This window comes from Macaca nemestrina, chromosome 13 (genome assembly GCF_043159975.1).
Source record: "Macaca nemestrina isolate mMacNem1 chromosome 13, mMacNem.hap1, whole genome shotgun sequence".
NCBI classification, from domain to species: Eukaryota; Metazoa; Chordata; class Mammalia; order Primates; family Cercopithecidae; genus Macaca; species Macaca nemestrina.
This window is the reverse complement of record NC_092137.1, coordinates 111706225-111720363: the sequence shown is the minus strand read 5'-3', so window position 1 is coordinate 111720363 and position 14139 is coordinate 111706225. Positions and strand designations below refer to the sequence as shown.

General features: G+C 39.4%; 1 long non-coding RNA gene across 1 annotated transcript in view; it reads left to right on the top strand.

The window, feature by feature from the left end:
• LOC139357726 (uncharacterized) overlaps positions 1–10759 on the top strand; it is a 67886-nt gene extending 57127 nt beyond the window's left edge. The window contains exons 3-4 of the long non-coding RNA XR_011611332.1: positions 326–457; positions 10572–10759. This is a non-coding gene — a long non-coding RNA (uncharacterized lncRNA). The remainder of the gene's footprint in view (positions 1–325; positions 458–10571) is intronic.
• The last annotated feature ends 3380 nt before the right edge of the window (positions 10760–14139 follow it).

Below are 14139 nucleotides of genomic sequence, written 5' to 3'. Positions count from 1 at the left end.
GGCCTGGCCACGTGGAACCTTGCAGTCACCATAAGGAATTAGGATTTTCTCTGAAAAGAATGAAGAGCCGCTGGATGGTTTGAGCAGAGAGGTGACATAAACTTGCTTATGTTTCAATAGGGTAACTCCTGCTATTAAATAGAGTGTAAACTGCTGGAAGACACAAATAGGAGCTGACGGTCCAGTTAGAATGCTAGGACAGTGATCTGGACCAGGGGAGGTAGTGGCGTGGACTCCATAATTAGGAGGGATAGAAGGGAGAAGAGGAGTGAGAAACACATGGCTAAGCTCCACAGTGAGGCTTCAAAGACTGTTTCCTTCCCAGGGTGCAAGGAGAGATATCGGAGTGCAGGGCAGTAAATAGCCGCCTGTGTCTTTGTGAAGAACTGGAAGTTGGTGTCATCTCAACGAAATGTTCTCTGTACGATGGAATTGGGAAGTGCTGGCTGCCTTCTAGGTAGGTAGGAAGGTAGGAAATGGGCTCTGAAATAAACAAGTCAGCCATGTACCTGCTCCACCATCTCCACTGCCATCTCTCATTCATTTATTTAGCAAACGTGTGCTACCTTCCTGGCTGCGAACCTCAGGATACTGGCAGGTTCATCAGGAGAGTGGACTGTTGGTGGGAATATAGATACTTTTTGTACCTTTTGAGCATCAGGGTCTTAGGTGAAGGCCTTGAACCTGCCCTGTTTTATGCTGCTCAGGCTGCTATTGCCAATACCATAGCCTGGGTGGCTTACGCAACAGAATTCTCTTCTCACAGTTCTGGAGCCTGGGCAGCCTGAGATCAGGGTGCCAGCATGGTCAGGTTCTGGTGAGGGCCCTCTTTCAGGCTGGCAGATGACTGTCCTCTTGGTGTGTCTTTACTTGGGAGAGAAGAGACAAAAGACGCACGCTTTCTCACGTCTCTTCTTATAAAGGTACTAATTTCATGGAGGAGGGCACTACCCTCAGGACCTCACCACCTCCCAAAAGTCCCATCTCTTGATACCATGATGTTGAGGATTAGAATTTCAACATATGAATCTGGGGGGGAATGGAAGCATTCAGTCTATAGGACTCCCCCTCCAGTCCTCTTGTACTTCCTAAGAGTGGCTGCGTGTTCTCTGAGAGCTCCCACATCTTAACATAATGTTGATTTCAGTTCCTCAGGTGTCGGGAGCCTCACTGACCTATGCAGTGGGGTATGTAGCAAGCAGTAGACAGTAGATGTGGAGCTTCCATTCCTAGAGTCGCAGCAGCCCATAGTCTTTCTATTAGAGACCCAGCTTCCTACAATTGCACCATTATCAGAAACATGGCAAACAAGGTCCCCATAGCAGTCTTTTGCAATCACAACTTTATCGTTATGTTAAATTTTTCCGATTAGAGAATATGCCGAATTATACATTTTATAATAAACGGTGATACGTTATGTTTGCATTACTTGGTTTTTATTTTTCATATTTGCTTTGTTAGTTAAAATAAGCTCCAGACAAAGCACCCTAATAAAATGATGCATGCCTATATCAAAACAATGCATGCACGCCATAAATATATACACCTACTGTGTACCCACAAACATTAAAAAGAAAAAAAAGGAAAATTTTGGATTAAAAAAACTGAAATTTTGGACAAGGCTTAAAGTAGGTGTTCATTTTTCTGTTTATGCACATGTGGCCAGCGCTCTGATTTGAGGTCTCTTGATGCTACTCCCCAGAACAATAAGTGGAAATTGGGGAATTTAAAGGAACCGGAGATCAGCCTTGTTTTTTCCTAACTGACGGAAGTTTTATCTCCTAGAGTGAAAAAAAAGGTCCTCTTACTTTGTTGTAACTTAGAGAAAATACAAGACAAGACTTGACAGGATCCTGTAGAACCACACCAGGAAAGGTTTGGTTTTTCTAAAAATATATGTATTGATATGATTTCCCCGGCCTCAGTCTCACATACACCCACATCCACACTCCCATACCACACTGGGTTAATAGACATTTTTTGGCTAATTGACATTTTTTTGTACCTTTTGAGCATCGGACCTTCCAACTACATACAGGATAAAAGGAAACTCAGCTAGCTGTATCAAGATTTTGTCTAACAAGAAAGCAAAAATACACAGAGAAAAAGAATGTAGTATACATTCCCTGTGCACATTTTGGTGGCCAGCCAGGCAAATGGGATCATAGCTTTGGAATCTGAAATGCCTGGATATGAGTCCTGGGATACCTTGGTTTCTTTATCTGTAAAAATAAGGCAGCAGTGCCTGGCAGGGTCTACTTCTCTGCCCTATGTTTGAAGGCTGAACTCCCGCGAGATCAGCTGAATCTGTCTGAGTGTCTGGACTCAGCCATGGGAAGCAGTGTCCCAGGACTGGAGGGGAATGAGATGATTATTCCTCCTCATCCTCTACTGGCCCATGGTTGCTGTCCTCCACGGAGGCACAGAGCCCTCTGTAAGGCCATTCATTTTGCTCAAGTTCTGGGGACACCATCTCCTCCACTTGACCTCTGAAGACCTAGTCCCTGAGCATTTCAGCTGCTCCTTTTGTGTTCTCTTCATGATGAAGACAGCTTTGTAAATTTTTCCTTCATTAATGTCTCTTTAGCCACCCTTGTGTATGCGCCATCTGTTCCTGCCAGCACCATGAGGCAGGCCTGTAGGATTAGGGTTAGGATTGGGTAAATGAAGGCATATAAATTGTTTAGCATCACACCTGGTTTACAGAAGTTCCCCACACTTAGTAGTAGGTATTTTGTAAGAGTTGGTTCCTTCCCCATAATACAGGGTCACAAGAAAAAGTCAAGACCACTCTTAAAATATTAATATTTTAGGTCATCTTTGTGTAGTCGTCTGATATTTCATAAGATTATCATTACAAGGTTAGGGGTGGAAATGTTTCTGTATGATGCTACACAAACTATTTCAAAAAGCAATTAAGGAGAAGTCTACATTAAAGCAGCACCAACCAAAGCCCGTGTCCTCTTTTTCCACTTCATAACGTTGCCGCGTTGAAGAGTGACCTTCAATAGTGTGGTGAAAAGAATCCTGAACAAAATGTTGAAAGGCTTGTTTTCCAGTTCTGGCTGGAGACTTGCTGGGACTTCATAAAATGATCTCAAAGTCACCTTTCAGCTCTAAAACTATATAAATAGATACAATTTTATCACACCTATACATTTAATGTGATATGCATTTGGGGAACACTTCTTGGAGGTGGTAGGATTTGAACTAGACACTGAAGTAGGGTGTGACTTGGAGAAGCACAGAGTCCCGCCCACTGAGGAGAGCAGAGTCTGAGGGAAGACAAGGAAGGAACTTGTCAGCTTTTGATGTGATTATGCTGACTTCAAAAAACAATTTGGACACTGATTCTTCTTTTATTTTCTGGAAGAGCTTGTTTATGATTTGTGTGTGTGTGTGTGTGTGTGTGTGTGTGCGTGTGTATGTGTGTGAGAGACGGAATTTGCTCTTGTTGCCCAAGCTGGAGTGCAATGGCCCCCTTTTGGTTCACCGCAACCTCCGCCTCCCGGGCTCAAGCGATTCTTCTGCCTCAGCCTCCCAAGTAGTTGGGATTACAGGCATGGGCCACCATGCCTGGCTAAATTTTTGTATTTTTAGTAGAGACGGGGTTTCTCCATGTTGGTCAGGCTGGTCTTGAACTCCTGACTTCATGTGATCCGCCCACCTTGGCCTCCCAAAGTGCTGGGACTATAGATGTGAACCACTGGGCCTGGCCTGATTTGTGGGTTTAAAAAATACATATTTAATATAATTTACCACTGACAAGCCATCAAAGTCTAGAGATTATTTTGTGGAAAAGTTTAAAAATACAAAGTTACTTTCCTTAATAGTTAGAAAACAATTCATATTTTCTATTTCTTTTTGTGTCAGTTTTGATATATTTTATTTTTCTAGAATTTAATCCTTCCATTTGAATTTTAAAATGTATTGGCATAAAACACTTCATTTAATTGTCTTATGACTTTTTTATTTTTTATTTTTAAATTATGTGTTTATTTGTTTATTTTATTTATTTATTTTTTAGGCAAGGTCTCACTCTGGCACCCAGGCTGAACTGCAGTGGTGCAATCCTAGTTCACTGCAGCATTGAACTCCTGGGCTCAAGTGATCCTCTTACCTCTGCCTCCATAGTATCTAGGGCTACAGGCATGCACCACCACGCCTGGCTAATTTTTTATTTTTGTAGAGATGGGGTCCCACTATGTCTCCTAGGCTGGTCTTGACCCCTTGGTTTCAAGTCATTATCTGGCCTCTGCCTTGCAAAGTGCTGAGATTACAGATGTGAGCCACTATCCCCGGCATTTTATGACTTTCCAGTATCTGTGAAATGCATAGTACAGCGTTGATCCTTTTCTCTTAGTGTTGGTGGGTTTTTGAGACCTTACTTTTTTTTCTTGATCAGTCTCATCAGGAATTTATCTTATTAAATTTCCCAAAGAACTAACTTTTAGCTTGGTTAATTATTTTAATTGTATGTTTGTTTTCTATTTTGTTAATTTATGTTTATATCTCTGATATAGTTTCACTTTGGGTCCCCACCCAAATTTCATCTGGAATTGTAATCTCTAGGTTTTGAGACAGAGACATGGTGGGAGGTGATTGGATCATGGGAGCGGTTTCCCCATGCTGTTCTCGTGATAGTGAGTGCATTCTCACGAGATCTGATGGTTTTATAAGGGGCTCTTCCCGCTACACCTGCTCTTTCCTGCTGGTTTTCGAGGAAGGTCCTTGCCTCTCCATAGCCTTCTGCCATGATTATAAGTTTCCTGAGGCCTCCCCAGCCATGTGGAACTGTGAGTCGATTAAACCTCTTTCCTTTATAAATTATTCAGTCTTGGGTAGTATTTTTATAGCAGTACGAAAATGGACTCATGCAATCTCGAATGTTTTCATCCTTCTGTTATAAGATAGTTTTTGTTATTTTTCTTCTAAACTGTTGATTTGGATACTTAGCTCATTTATTTTCAGCATTCTTTTCTAATATTTGATAGAAAATTATAATTTCCTTCTAAGTGTATATTTGCAGGATCTCATATGTGATTGATATAATTTATAAATTATTGTTTAGTTCACAAGATTTTCTATATTTTATTATGATTTGTTCTTTCATGTACAGGTTACTATGAAGTATATTATTTTCCAAATATATGGAATTTTTCAGTTTTTATTTTTCTGTTCATTTCTAACTTGTGCTGAAGTCGGTTACACATTTTATTATATCAGTTATTCATGTTTCTGAGATTTTCTTTATGGGTTTGCAAATGGTTAATTTTTATAAACGTTCTGTGTATGTTTAAAAAGAATATATGTTTTGCAGTAAGTTAAGTGGCTGCTGTGTTTCATAAATGTCAATGAAGCCAAGGTTCTCAATCACAAAGTTCAAATTCTCTATATGTGTAAAATCTCTTTGTGACTATTTTATCAGCTTGTGTTATAGACTACTGAGAAAGTATTGTGTGCTTATATATTTGCTATTTATCTTTTCAAATTTGTTAGCTTTTGCTCTATATTCTTGAGGCTACATTATTAGAGACATACAAATTTAGAATTATTTTATCTTTCTATATTATAAATTTTTATCATTATGAAGTATGCCTTTTGATCTGTTACACATTTTGTCTAAAAACATCATATTCCTATATGTATCTACCTTCTTTCAGTGTCTACTTAGCATATCATTTTATATTTAACCATTGTGTAACTTTACAGTTCAAATATATAAGTCATAGCCAACATCTAGTGGCTTTAAAAAAAATCGTGACTGATATTTTTCTTTAAATTGTAGCATTCAATCTATTTTTAATTAACATAATTACTGATAAAGTATATGTAAATTTGCCTTTTAGCTATTTGTTTTTCATTTGTTCTGCTTATTCTGTTTCTCTTTTTCTCCTTTTTTGCTTACATATGGGTTATTTTTAAAATTAATTTATTTTCATCTATTATTATTTTAGCCATTACTCAAGACTAGCCTGCATCCTTGAATTTCAAACACAATGCTTCTTTGTACTCTTACCCTTTCCTGAAAAAGTGAAATAACTTAAAACTCTTTATGTATTTCCTCACCAAGCTTTATGCTGTTCTTTCAGTATATTTTAATTCTCTATTTTAAATGCTCTGTGTATTATTGTTTTAGATAAGTTATGTGTATCTACTCGCAAGTTCATTTCTTTTAAGATTTTACTTGTTTTCATTAATAAATAAGGCATATTAATTGTCAATATATAGTAAAATGGATACCATCTTTCATGATCTCTGATTTATTATTATTTTCCTTGTCTTTGTTGTTTGTTTTTGTTTTCCTTTTTATTCTCTTGGCTTTTCATTTTGACATAATTTTAGACCTACGGAAGAGTTGCAAGAAGAGTTCAAGTAATTCTGTATGTCCTTTATACAGATTTCTTGAATATTTACATTTTACCACACTTGCTTTGTTCTGAGGACTCACTCTTTTCCTCCCTCCTGCCACGCACACACAGCAGCCACCTCATTCTTTTCTGGATTGTTTGTGAGTCAGTTTGCTACTGATATGCTGCGCATTACCACTAAATATCTTGGTATGTTCTTAAAGTAGGACATTATTTTACAAAACACCGGTGCAGTTACTAAATAACAGGAAACAGCTATTGATGCGATTCTATTATCTATTCTGTCTACCTATTCAGATTTCTCCCAGTGTCCCACAAAATAGTCTTTTCAGTAAAAGAAAGTCCTGTACCATGTGTTCCAATTAGGGAGCCACGTCTCCTCGGTCCTCATGGTTTCCTTGAATAGGATGAGTTCTTGACTCTTCCTGCACATTTTATGACATCGACCATCTTAAAGAAAAGAGGCCAGTTACTTTGTAGAACAGTCTCAGTTTCAATGCATGGCATGTATCCTCACAATCAGAGTCAGCATGTGCACCTCAGGCGGGAGTGGCATAGAGAGGATGCTGTGCCTTCACTCTCTCTTGTTGCAGGAGACACTGGGCACCAGTGACATTGCCAGTTGCCAGTTACATCAGTAGTGGCATTACCAGTTACCAGTTACATTACTGGTAACTACAGTGTGGTAACTTTCATCAGTTGACTGTGATGGTATCTCTGAGGTTTCTCCACTGTCAATTTGTTATTTTTTCCTTGGTAACTGGTATCTTGGGTGAGATACCTAAGTTTGTGTAAATATCTGGTTATGCTTCCAAATCAAAGATACAGAGCTGTCTCCACAGGACTGACGGAAGCCAGAAGACAGAGGAATATATCCCTAGTGCTGAGAGGAAGAGCTGCCATTTTTTTTAAGTAAAAACACCCTTGAAAAATGAAAATAGGGCCGGGCGCGGTGGCTCAAGCCTGTAATCCCAGCGCTTTGGGAGGCCGAGACGGGCGGATCACGAGGTCAGGAGATCGAGACCATCCTGGCTAACACGGTGAAACCCCGTCTCTACTAAAAAATACAAAAAACTAGCCGGGCGAGGTGGCGGGCGCCTGTAGTCCCAGCTACTCGGGAGGCTGAGGCAGGAGAATGGCGTAAATCCGCGAGGCGGAGCTTGCAGTGAGCTGAGATCCGGCCACTGCACTCCAGCCCGGACGACAGAGCCAGACTCCGTCTCAAAAAAAAAAAAAAAAAAAAAAAAAAAAAAAAAAAAAAAAGAAAAATGAAAATAAAGTATCTTTTTTTTTGGAAAATACATGATTTGAGAGAATTGTTCACCTGAAGATCCTCACTAAAGTTTCTAAAAATAAATTAAATCCATAAAATACAAATTTAAAAATTTTTTTTTAGAAAAGAAAAATAAATTCTGTCCTCACTCAATTCTGCAGCACATCTAAAGGATCCCTGTCTCTCGGCTGCTGTCACCTTGTTGCTGCTGGCGTGCCTGTCACCCTGGTTTCCAACCTCTTTCCTTCTCCTGACGTGTGGTGCTTCCAGATGTCCTGGAATCCCTGACCTGATGGTCTGCTCTTTCTGGCTTTCCAGCCCCGGTTTGCCCTCTCCCTCCCAGTGATGCCTTCCTGCCCGGCCTCAGTAATCCACAGCTGTTATGCTTGGCCACAACAATGTGAAACTTCAAATCTGATATACAAGTCTTGAAAATTAAAAAGAGAATTTCTACTGAGTACATTTCATCTCCAGACTCTGTTAATGTATGAACTGTCATAGGCAGAGCTGTGGTCTTCAGACCTCATTTCCAAAGAACTGTCCCAATCTTTTTCTAATAAATGTGTTATTGCTGGAGGATCCAGATGGTTGCTGATTTAATCCAATTGCTAAGCAAGAAAAAAAAAAAGTCTAGTCTACTCACAGATGAAACAAAGAAATCTCAATTTAGAAAGCAGGCTTATCTTGCTTAAAATACTGCAAACATTTTGATGGGTATGATGAGATTAGTACATTTTCAAATCATCGAATAGGGGCCAGTTTTACAGGAAATATGGCTTACGTGGAGCATAAGAGGTCCCTCAATTCTCATTGGCAGTGCATTCATACTTACTGCAGCCACACAGGGCAAGCGCACATGCATGATCCGAGCCATTAGTTTGGGTCTGGATTTAGGAGGCCTGCGGACAGGTGCTGTCTGATTGTGAGACTTTACTTCTCTAGTTAAGATAGGGACAGGAATAGATGATTTCTATTCTGTCTTCCTGTTCTAAGATGCTGTGGCTATAGTACTGTTATCATTCAATTAATACTGCAGCAACATCTCATTTATATACTTAAGCCAATATTTTTACAATGTGGCAGTTTCCCTTGTAAAGTGAGAAATAGAAGAGAAGCTACTTTGCAATGACCTCAATTATTAAAATATCTTGCTTTCTCTTACACACACACACACACGGATATTTTACAAGCCAGAGGAGGATGTGTGGGGAGGACGAGGTGACAATACTAAAGCCAAAATGCAATATCATTTTAGTTCATTATTTGGCCTGAAAACTTATCCCTTGGACTTAGTCAGGAGAGGTATTAAAAATGTCAAGCGAGAAATGACAGGATAAAATGCAGATGGATTTAGGTTTTCAAAATTGATTAGCAGTTTGGGGCCATGAGAGCAATTTGTGTGGTGTTTTCACTCTACTAGTTGCTGAAATTGATTAGCACTTTTGAGGAAAGTATAGCAAATTGCTATGCTAATCAAGGTAAATTAAATCATGAAGCGACTTGATTACTGGACTCTGCACTCTCAGCAAAGCTTCAACAAAACCAGTTTGGAAAACAGTCTTTCATTAGAGCAGTACAAAAACGTTAGTCTTTCCTTCTTTCCTCTTGATTTTGGGATTTGGGGAAGTGTGAAGACATCACTCATGCTTTTCACTTTGACAATTTCTCAGTCTTTCAGACAAAACAAAGAGCTATTCTTTGAGAAGATGAAAGTATCCATACTATTTTTTTTTTTATTGCAAGCAAATTGATATTTACATTTGACCAGATTGGCATTAAATTGCTCTCACTTGGTAAATGGTTTCAGCTGTAACCTCGTCTTCTGGGGGCAGTAATATAATTTGTGGGTTACAGTCTGGAATAATGAGAATGTGCTTCCCCATCGGATTAGAGACTTCGGATGTGAAAAAGGCAGATGACATTTTGTGATTGGCCTGGACAAGGTTTTGTGTTAAAGAGTAAGTTCTTTGTCCAAGAATGTACCTTGCCTTAGGCTTAATTTACATTTCCTTAAAACACTTCAATGAAATATTAGAAGTAAATATCCAATTTGAATCAATCTCATATGACAAGCAATTGGTAACAGTGTTGTATCTAATTCAGTCAACAATTCAAATCAAATTAATAAAATCTATATCGTGTTTATGTTTGAGTTTAATCTTAGATTCCACATGGTTTTCAGACTGCTGTGGGACTGGCTGCATAAGAATGGATCATATGTCACATATGAAACTTCAGATTTGACTTCGCTTTCTTTCCTTTCATTCCCTGGAGGATTTGGTGTATTGAGATCAGGGTAAAATCAGAAATTACATTACCAGTGAACTCCTCGTATCTGCAGGACTTGCCCTCATATTTGAGAACTGGTGATTTTGTCCAATCTCTTCTTTTAACAGATAAAACAGACAAACAAAACAAAACGAAAAAACCCTAATGTCTAAAGAGATAAAATACAAAGAATGGAGAAGGTTGATGGTAGATCATTATGAAAACCCCTAACAGTGGAGTAGGTTATCTCAGAAGACTCATGGAAACATTTAAAGGTAGACCTTTAAAGTGGAACACAGTATGAAATATCTGCTATTTAAGCAAGAATTTTGGTGAAGGATGAATACTAAAAACTAAAGGAGAGCATAAAAGGGCTTATTATAGCCCGTGAAAAAAGTGCAGGTAATGGGAACTTTCTGGGAAGACTGGAACAGCCAGTCAGATAGATATGTCTAGCGTCAGATAGATACAAACAGCATCAGATAGATATGGAAGAGTGTGTAGTAGAAGACCACATGGAAAAAGTGAGCTAAGGAGGATTAGAAGGGACTCCAGGGCCACGGTAAGAAGGTTACATTTTAAACCTTTGCAGCAGGTATTAGGATTTGGATTTAGTACTGTGATTATGAAAATAAAAAGTATTTGTTTTCTTGTTTCAGATTTTGGAGACCAGATAAAGATGGTAGTTTTGGATCAATATGTTCTAACAATATCTTGATGGATGTCAACACCTGAATTAATGATCACCAAGGAGGGATTCTCTCCCGGCCCGCGGGATAGTTGAAGCAGGCCCTGGAGGAGGGGGTGGGAATTTGGGGAACAAGAGATACGAGAAATGGAGACAAGACAGTGCTCTGATCAAGTCCTCTTTAATGGCGCTAATGCAGTGCCTTATATACACTTGGAGGGAAAGGGGTTGGGCCAGAGGCGGAGATGATCTCCTCGCAGAGGGCGTGACCAAGTAGGTATTGGTTTCTCTGGTCGAACGTCATGTTGCACCTGCGCTGTCAGGTAGTAATTTTCGCGGGCGCGGGAAAAATGGGTGAAGAAGAAGCAGGAAGAGCGCCATCTTCAATGAGGTATTAGTACAGGGGAAAAAAGGCAAAGATAGGGAGAAGGTGTGGGGTGGAAATGAATATAGCTCAGGCGTTTTTAATCGTCAGTTATTATTCGCTATGGCCGGGGCGTGCAGCTCCGGACAGGATTCCCCATGGCTACACGGATTCAAATTGTGATGTTTTATGAGTGGATTGTGCAAAATTACACGAAGTGAGTTTTTACCCACCCTTTATCTGCCAACATTAGGACCAGGCTAGAGGTTCAGGACTAGACATGAGGAAATACAGTGAATGATCTAGAATGTGGGAATTTTGAACATTGTGGGTGTATGTTGAACTGCCTTTCTACCACCTAAAGGATTCGGATAAGAGGAACACTAATTTCAATGCTGTACATGTCTAAGAGCTTCCAAACCTTTATGAACCAGGATGTTTTGTTTGTCTAATGTCAACAGTTCACAGGGTTTCAAAATCTGGACTGGAATTTTTTAATGGTAGTTTTTGAAATTTTGAAGCTATAGGCATGTCAATGATTTGATTACAAAGCTGAGGAAGACATGCTGTATCACTATTACAGAATGACTTTTCCCACTATTAACTTGGGAATACTTCCATTACAGAGCAGAGGACTGGTATAAGAGTCGGAGTGCTTTGGTTCAAGTCCTTGTTCTGACGCTCAAGGCGTGACCTTGGGTAAGTTACTTTACCACTCTGAGCCTCTGTTTACTCATCTATTAACAAGAACAATAATATCTCTACTTTTCTTGCTGCGTTTTGAGATCATTAAGCTAGATTAAAACACATTATAAGCCACTGCTTCTACTAATATTACTATTAATTGGCTGAATATTTCTAACTCAGCTTTATGAAGCAGTTAGTGTTTGTGTTCAGGGAGCTGATTAATAAGCTAATAACATGAGTCTCAGATAAGTTATCTGTCACTTATTTAATTCACACAATCATGGGGCTTCCATGAAAATACAATTAATAGGTATTGTGTCAAAGTCTGTATCCACAGAAGGGAAGGAGTGTGATTCTATAGCTCTACCCCCATGGTTGGCATTTTATCTCCTAGTGAGGCATTAACGCACCTCTCACTGCTTTGAAGCTCGCTTATGTTAAAAGACTAAGCCCCCAGAAAAGCAATTTTGAATATAAAAGTATGAGATCCACTTATCTTCTTTATTCTCTTCCAATGCCCATAGTAAAAGCATGGCTTTTCCACTGGGGAGATTATCTAACCTCTCTGGATCTTATTTCCTTAACGGTAAAATAAGAAAAATAATTTATAATTCCCGTGCTTTAAATAATGCTTTGGAGAATAGAGTCATAATATGTGTTAAAATACTTTGTATAGAATAAAACTCCAGAAATTTAGGATCCTAATGTGGGAGTTATTTTATATCATTTCTGGTTGTTTCCGACAGCGTACTTACATGATCTGAGCTTTAATTTATAATGTCCCTATAATCAATAAACTTATAGGGTGCACCAGCCATGGAGAATTGAAAAGAGAAACTTTTCCATGTATTTTAAATGGATGGCATTTTATATATGGACTTGGTTACACAGAAGAACTGAGATACCAAAAGACGATAGTGCTGGAATCCAGAGGTCAGCAACAGCGGAATGCTGCTATGACCCCTAGTGCTGGCAGACAAAAGTAAACATGGCATTACTGGATCTAGGAGCTAGGTGCAACCCAGAGATCACCACCTGTAGGGTGCTGCTATCACCCCTAGTACTAGGGACAAAGGTGAATGTGGCATTACTTCAGCCTCAAATTGGGGCCAGTCAGAAGAAGCTAAAACCAGGGTAGGTCTGTCCCATGGGAGCTGAAAGCACAGAGGACGTCCAGCTACTGCTAAAGATCCCAACTGAAGCAAATGAGGAAAGAGAGAAATACCCTGATTTTTCCTTTCCCACTGTCATCCAGGCTCCTACTAGTACCCACCTTTGGCCAACCCTAGCTGGAGGCCACCTAAGTGTAGCTGATCAAAGGCTCTTTGTAATGTGGGCAAGGCAGGGAAAAGGGAAGAGATTCTGAGGGAAAGGAGGCTAAGAACTGACACGGATGTGCCTCATAATGGGTTGGAATAGGTCCTCGACCTCACAGATTTCACAGCAAGCCTCTTGCTGCTAAAGGTGCCTTTCCAGTGAAGATGAAGATGATGATGGTGACAATGATGTTTACCACAGCAGTCAGTTATTGAGTCTAAGTTATTATCCCGGGCATTTGGTATATGCTGGTTCTATGCTATAAACACTGTCTCCATTTTATGGAAGGAACAAGATCAGAAAAATTGAGTAATTTGCCAGCTAGATAAGAAGCAGAACTGAGATTGGAAGTCAGATCTTCTTGGTACAAAAACCTGGGCTCTTTAGTGTACATAGCCTGTCATCTACTCAAAGGTCTACTTATACCTTCAGAGATGATTATCACCTCTTCTTCCTCTGCCAAGTAACTTCCTTGCTCTGAAGTTGGTTATAGAAAAACCTCTCCCTTATTTTAACAGCTTTGATTTAAAAAATACTTTAAGTATTTTTTGAAATCTTTTAGTTTAATATACTTTATGGAATCTCTTCATTTCCAGAATTCTTTTACAACAAATACAAGGCATTTATGATCTTTGGTTCAGCTAATATTAATAAATTATTGTCACTACAAAAGAAAAATAACTCTCCTTGGAATTTAACTATGATGAGGGTCACGGCCATAAAATATATATGCCACACAAACTACAGATTATCCAACTTTTGTGTCCTTCAGTTCACACTCGAGAAGAGTTGAACATTCTTTAAAGGATCACATCCTAACTCTCCAACCATGGAAATTGCTCTTCAGTTTAGTCCCATGAGAAACTGGGAAATGTTATGCAAATGAAGTACACCTCATTGAGTTTTACTAAGCTCTGGTCTTTTCCCCCCATCCTTTATGGCCAACTACACCACGACTCTGAATAATCAGAATAAGCCACATTATTTTGACCATTTCACTGTGCTAGGGGGAAAATACCTGGCATACAGTAGCAATGAGGTGGGCCAAAATGGAACATGACAGGTGAGGGAAACTTTTACCAAATCCACTCAGTATCTGGTTTTTCTTTATAGCTAATCAGTCTGTCTTTCACATGAGACCTGAGCTTCAGCTGCAGGTACTCAGTTTGTC